Genomic DNA, 6000 nt, shown 5'->3' with positions numbered 1-6000 from the left:
GCCAGGACACCGGAGGTAACACCACCCCTCCAAGATGAGCTGAGAGTCATTGACGGTGTACCAATCCGACCGAGCCTTTGACGTCCCCAGCTACGGGTCGCGGTGACCCTATTACGGATTTGGTTCAGTCTACGTTATTACGTTTAATTAACTTAGGCTGGTTAAGTTAGGTTAGTAAAGTTAGTTGAAACCCACCCACAACAACTTGCTTTACTTGCTGTATTTACTACTATACTACTACTACTACCACTACTAATTTTCTCTAATAACCAATAGGCATGTAGTCCTGTATATTTATACTGTCACTACAACTAATATTAATTTTACTCGAAGACCAATCTGTCCACTCAGTACTCACGAGCCCTCCTTCACACACAGTCCTCCAGAACCCTCCATCACACAGTCCTCCAGAGCCCTCCATCACACAGTCAGCCAGGCCCCCCACACACCCTCCACTGCCGAGTGTAGAAGCACGGTGTTGAGTAGTTTATGGGATGACCATAATAGCCAAGATATATATAAGTAACTTAACTGATGAGGCTGAAGTAACATGCTGGGTGTTAAATGTTGCTCAAGGTTCTGTCACTTCTCCATTGGCCTTCACATACATCAGCTGTCACCTGCAACATGTTTAAAGTTGGCATTTATGTAGAATGAATGTTAAACATACAATATCCATCTACCACTAGACAACATGTAGTTAAACTGTCGTCAAATGTACATAATTTTTCAAAAATTAATTATTTACAAAAGTCAAATTTAACTTCTTTCAAAACTAACTTATGAATTCATGATCAGTTAACGTAAGTGACAAAAAAATACTGAATTTATGTCTTGGAATAGTTTATCTTAGGTTAGGTTATGGTTAGTAAAGTTAGTTGAAACCCACCCACAACAACTTGCTTAATTTACTATGTTTACTACTACTACTAATTTTCACTAATAATCAATAGGCATACAGTTCTGTATATTTATACTGTCACTACAACTAATATAAATTTTACTCTAATATCAGTCTGTCTACAGATCGTCCTCCATAGCCCTCCAACACAGTCCTCCAAGAGTGTCCGCCAGGCCCCACACACTGATCACTAGGTCTACACACAGACCTATTAGGCCTCAAACAGTCAGCAAGGCGCCCCCACACACCCTCCACTGCCCAGTGTAGGAGCAGTGTCGAGTGGTTTATTGGATAAAGATACTAGCTAAGATATACTGTACAAGTAACTTAACTGATGAGGCTGAAGTAACATGCTGGTAGTTAAATCTTGCTCGAGGTTCTGTCACTTCTCCATTGGCCTTCACGTACATCAGCTGTTACCTGCAACGTGTTTAAAGTTGTAATTTACGTACAATGAAAATTAAACTTGCAACTAGATCACATGTACTTGAACTGTCCCCAACTGTTTACATAAATCATTACCTCCACATTAGTTTACCAATACAGTACGACTATACTATACTGTACTATACTGTACTACACTGCTTCATGCACTATACACAAGGTTTATTACAGCTGACTAGACCTTCCCTCCCTCATGCCCCCTTAAGTGTCAACACCCCCACACCCTCTCGCAAAACGTTAAATGACCCCACCACAAGCCCAACCCACCTTCACTCTCAAAACGTTATACGACCCCACAACAAGCCACACCCAGCTACACCCTCACAAAACATTAAACGACACCACAGGAAGCAACATCCACCCACAACCCCTCACCAAACATTAAATGATACCATAGCAAGCTACGAACACCCACACCTTCACACAAAACGTTAAAATTGACCTGAAGGAACACCGTTGTGTATTGTGAGAAGCTTCACTCGTGGTCTGTTGTCCCCACATACTGCACCACACTTCACTTGTGTCCTCATACTGCACCACACTGACCACATACTGCACCACACCTATAACAGAGGCTTTTGTACTGTAGTTGAATCTGCAGTCATTCCATGATCTGAAAAAGAAAGATTCGCCAACACATTGTAATACGTAGATTGGCTTAGGTTAAATTGATCTTCAGTTGAAATAAGCTGGGGGATGAATCTTCAGGCGAGCCAAACATTTTAACATTTTCCAGAGGTTAATTAGATGGTTACTGCCTTATTTACCAATACATTTTAACGGTGTCTTTATATACATCTTAACATTTATTTTAGGAACCCGGTATTTTTTTTTACAAGCAGACAACCAACGAACCTCCAGGTTAGGCTATGTTACGTTGTTAGGCTACGTTACGTTAGTTTAGTTTTGGTGCTTTTTGGTTGTTGACCAATGTGTTTTTCCGATGGTAAAATCCATGGTTGTCCACTTTTAAAAATTTAATATACACTGTACAAATATTCTGAAACCCCTCAACCTCGCCCGCCGCCGGCTCCCTTGCCTCGCCCGGCTCCCTACCTCAACTCGCCTCGCTTCGCTTCCTGTCTGGCTTCTTGCCTGCCTCGCCTAGCATGCCTCGCTTCGCCCGGCTAAAACCCGTAATAAATTCGGTTTCAACTCCCAGAAATCCTAGTTAAAGAGGAAGCAAAGAACTAGCCAGTGAAAAATATTGTATCGTAATTCCACAAAACAGTTATATTTTGGTGATGAACGTTAGATGAAATGCGTAACTATTGAGTTATGACCACCCGGCTCCGCCAAAAGTGGGCTGGGCTTCGAAGCAAGAGGGAAAATGTGAAATTAAAAAAATAAATACAATAATTTCACCCAATCTCGTCATTGCACTCACTCACTGGTTAATTATAACGCAAATACTGATGTGCGGTTTACGCTTGTTACTCGCCACCGGTTTATAGTTTCGGCTCGGTTGTTATGGCTCATTTGGCGGTATATTTGCCTAAAAGTTTTAAAACGTTAATAAATTACTGGTTAGACGCTAGAGAAACACTTAATATAATACTAACCCATATTAATGTATTTGTTTAAGCTGCAAAGTAGGTATCATAGGCCTTACGGCCCAGTGAAACTTGGGGATACGTCTCTAGAAGCCAAGTGAACTGCAACAACCGGCTGGTAAGTTTGTTACTTAAATCAGCATTTATTACGCCATAATTAAGTACATATAAACACTAACCAAAAGAATAACCTTTTCTCTTGGCCATATTGACTGTAGACAGTCGGGAAAAAATTACACGTATATAATGGAGACTAGAGGTGCGGGGTGTGGGGCGTCTTACCTCCCTGTCAGCTGCAGCTAGTGAGTGTGAAGAATGGGCCGAAAACGATACGATACGAAGTCTTTAGTTAAGAGGTGAAAGAAGATAATTAGGGGTTGAAGGAAAAGTGGTGAAACTGAAATACAGTAGGAGTAGAAAGAATCTGGGCTCAACCAGATCGCTTCATCTTTCGGGCCGAAAACGAGTTCGTCGAGACTTTATATATGAAGGTTGAGAGTGACGTCACGAAGCTTCATTGAAGCATTTGAAGCTTCGAACATGATTATACGTTCAAATATCGTAAAAAACGTTAAATTTATGGCCGAACTGCGGTCCAGTGGATAAGCTTTCTGTTTGCTATTTTAGAGGACCGAGATCGAGTCACGGCGTTACTCTATTTTATTTCTCTTTTTCTTCTTTTTTTTATTATGGAGAACTATTTTCGGATCACCTGAAGAATCATCGCCCCAGCTTATTTCACCTAACGATTAAACCACCCTAAAACTATTGTGAGAGGATGAGGTTAGGTTAGGATATGTTAGGTTAGATTTAGGTTAGGATAGAATAGGTTTAGGTTAGGTTAAGTTAGGTTAGGGTGGTTTAATCGTTAGGTGAAATAAGCTGGGTGATGATTCTTCAGGTGGTCCATTACCTCTTTTAACAATATTGTTCTTGATCTTTCGTGACTTAAGTTAACTGTAGTGGAGAATTTAATATCAGTTGACTCAAGTAGACATTCAGTGACTCCTGCTGACCTGCGGATGTTTATGTTGTTCTTTTTCAGTGGCTTATCGTGAGTGTCTGTGTGTGTATTAATTTCCGGTCTTCATCCCCTGTGGTCATCCTGTTATCTTATCTTATGCTTTTCTTCTCTATTCATCTTCTTTATCTCATTCTGTGCATTCATTCACTCTAGTAGACTAGTGTGTGTGTGTGTGTAAGGCCAATACTCTCTCTATCTTTGCTCTCTTAATTTTCCTCTATCTCCTTCTATCCCCCTTTCTTTCTTGCCCTCTCTCTATCCGTGTTTAACTCACTGGTGGATGTTTAGTTGTAATTGTTTATTTGTGTGTGAGACTAAGGACGGTGGGGAGGATTGTTTTTCTTCAATAAAGCGCCATCTATCGTCGACCACCACAACTTGATCACAATTCACTTTACGTTTTCGTCTTATACTTAACGGGAATTTAATAGAGCTTAACATTAAGGGAAACACTAATATTAACATTATAACAGTAATTTTTCGAACAATATTTAGTAAGAATTTGATAGAGTTAAACCTCGATTTGTTACACTGACAATTGATGTGACCATTACAACTGTGTCGGGAATGTAATCACGGATTTCCCCGACACTGACAAACAGGATGTACTCCGTTTACACAAACACATTTGCGTGAGCTCACCACTAATTGAATATTTTTAATGTTAACGCAGTATTTTAAACAGTAATGCAGAACCTCCAAAAGTGTTTGCTGACCTGAATCCACACAGCTTTATTTACTTTACTTTATTCTCTTCGCCACTGATCAGCCTGTTAGCCACTTGGGCGCTTGGTCATGACTCACGGTTACTCACTGTTGGCAAATACTATACTGTAGGTATGTACTGGTTCCAGACTGTATCTGTACCTGCGCCACTTCACAACTCTCACTCAAAACAAGTTTGTCATGAAAGTTTTCTGAAAGTGTGGCTTCTTCAATCACTGTAATATCTTAACCGATTGTGAAGTTATATAACAATTATTGTCTAAACGAGACACCCGCGTTTTGTGTTTCAGATAAGGTAAATTCTGCAGAAAACCAGACGGACGAACAGACACTAGCATAATATAATGAAAGTACCATCATGTCTGAGGGTTGGCACCCACGACCCTTTACTCTAAATGTTTTTGGGCTGTGTTTATCAATCTTCTAGATGCTGTATCTCTCCGGGGACGACAACTGTTAAAATGATTCATCCACCCCAGTCTCTGTCTTCCCCTGGCCCCCCCCCCTACCCTCAATTTTACCCATTAATCTAAAATAAACAAAGTGCAACAATAAATACTTAATATACATCTACCCTACGAAACATTTGCTAGGTCATCATCGCCACCCAACACAGATACTTCAGATAAAAAACAAATTTCACTTACGAACCTTTGAGAATTCTGCCTCTGTGCCTCGACCTGCTCAATGTCTCCTAAGAGACAGTCAAGGAGTCGTACCCGAGGCCTCCATCATCAACATCGAGTACCGTCCCACTGAACCAACACACCACCACGCCAAAACTGTTTATGGTATGAATCTCTACGGTTGAAGGGTAATATTATTTAGAAACTATGCAAATTACCCAGTATCTTCCAAACTATACAAATTACCCAGTATATTCCAAACTATATATATTACCCAGTATATTCTAAACTATATATATTACCCAGTATATTCCAAACTATACAAATTACCTTTTCACTTTTTACTTTAATCCTCTTCACCACTGCTCGATAGCCGCTTGGGCGGTCGGTCACGTCTCTGTTACGCACTGTTGGCAAGTACTGGGCATGCACTGGCTCCTGAATGTATTTGAACCTGCCCCAGTGTTGGTCAAGTCAGGTCTTGAAAGAGCTCACAGTTTGTCCCGTCACAACACTCTCTGGCAGATTGTTGCAAGAGTTCACAACTCTCACTCCGAAAATGTTACCCCTCACAGTTTTCTGGGCTTGCGGCTTCTTCAACCCTGAGCTGTGACCCCATGTGGGGCGAGCGTCCGCCAGCTCCAGATAAGGAAACTAGACCGAATAGTGCCCTTCGATATGCTTATACACCTCAATTGGGTCTCCCCTTACCCGTCTATAGTACAC

General features: G+C 40.9%; 1 long non-coding RNA gene across 1 annotated transcript; it reads right to left on the bottom strand.

Moving 5' to 3' along the window:
• Positions 1–831: 831 nt before the first annotated feature.
• LOC121874597 lies at positions 832–5453 on the bottom strand. Its single transcript, XR_006090468.1, has 3 exons — positions 5300–5453; positions 1788–1958; positions 832–1321 (listed from the first exon to the last, which is right to left on the bottom strand). It is a non-coding gene; the product is annotated as an uncharacterized LOC121874597 (long non-coding RNA).
• Positions 5454–6000: the final 547 nt, after the last annotated feature.

The sequence above is a fragment of the Homarus americanus genome, unplaced genomic scaffold, assembly GCF_018991925.1.
Source record: "Homarus americanus isolate GMGI-L3 unplaced genomic scaffold, GMGI_Hamer_2.0 scaffold34360, whole genome shotgun sequence".
NCBI lineage: Eukaryota > Metazoa > Arthropoda > Malacostraca > Decapoda > Nephropidae > Homarus > Homarus americanus.
Note: the sequence above shows the minus strand (reverse complement) of the source record. Positions and strands in the feature narration are given on the sequence as shown.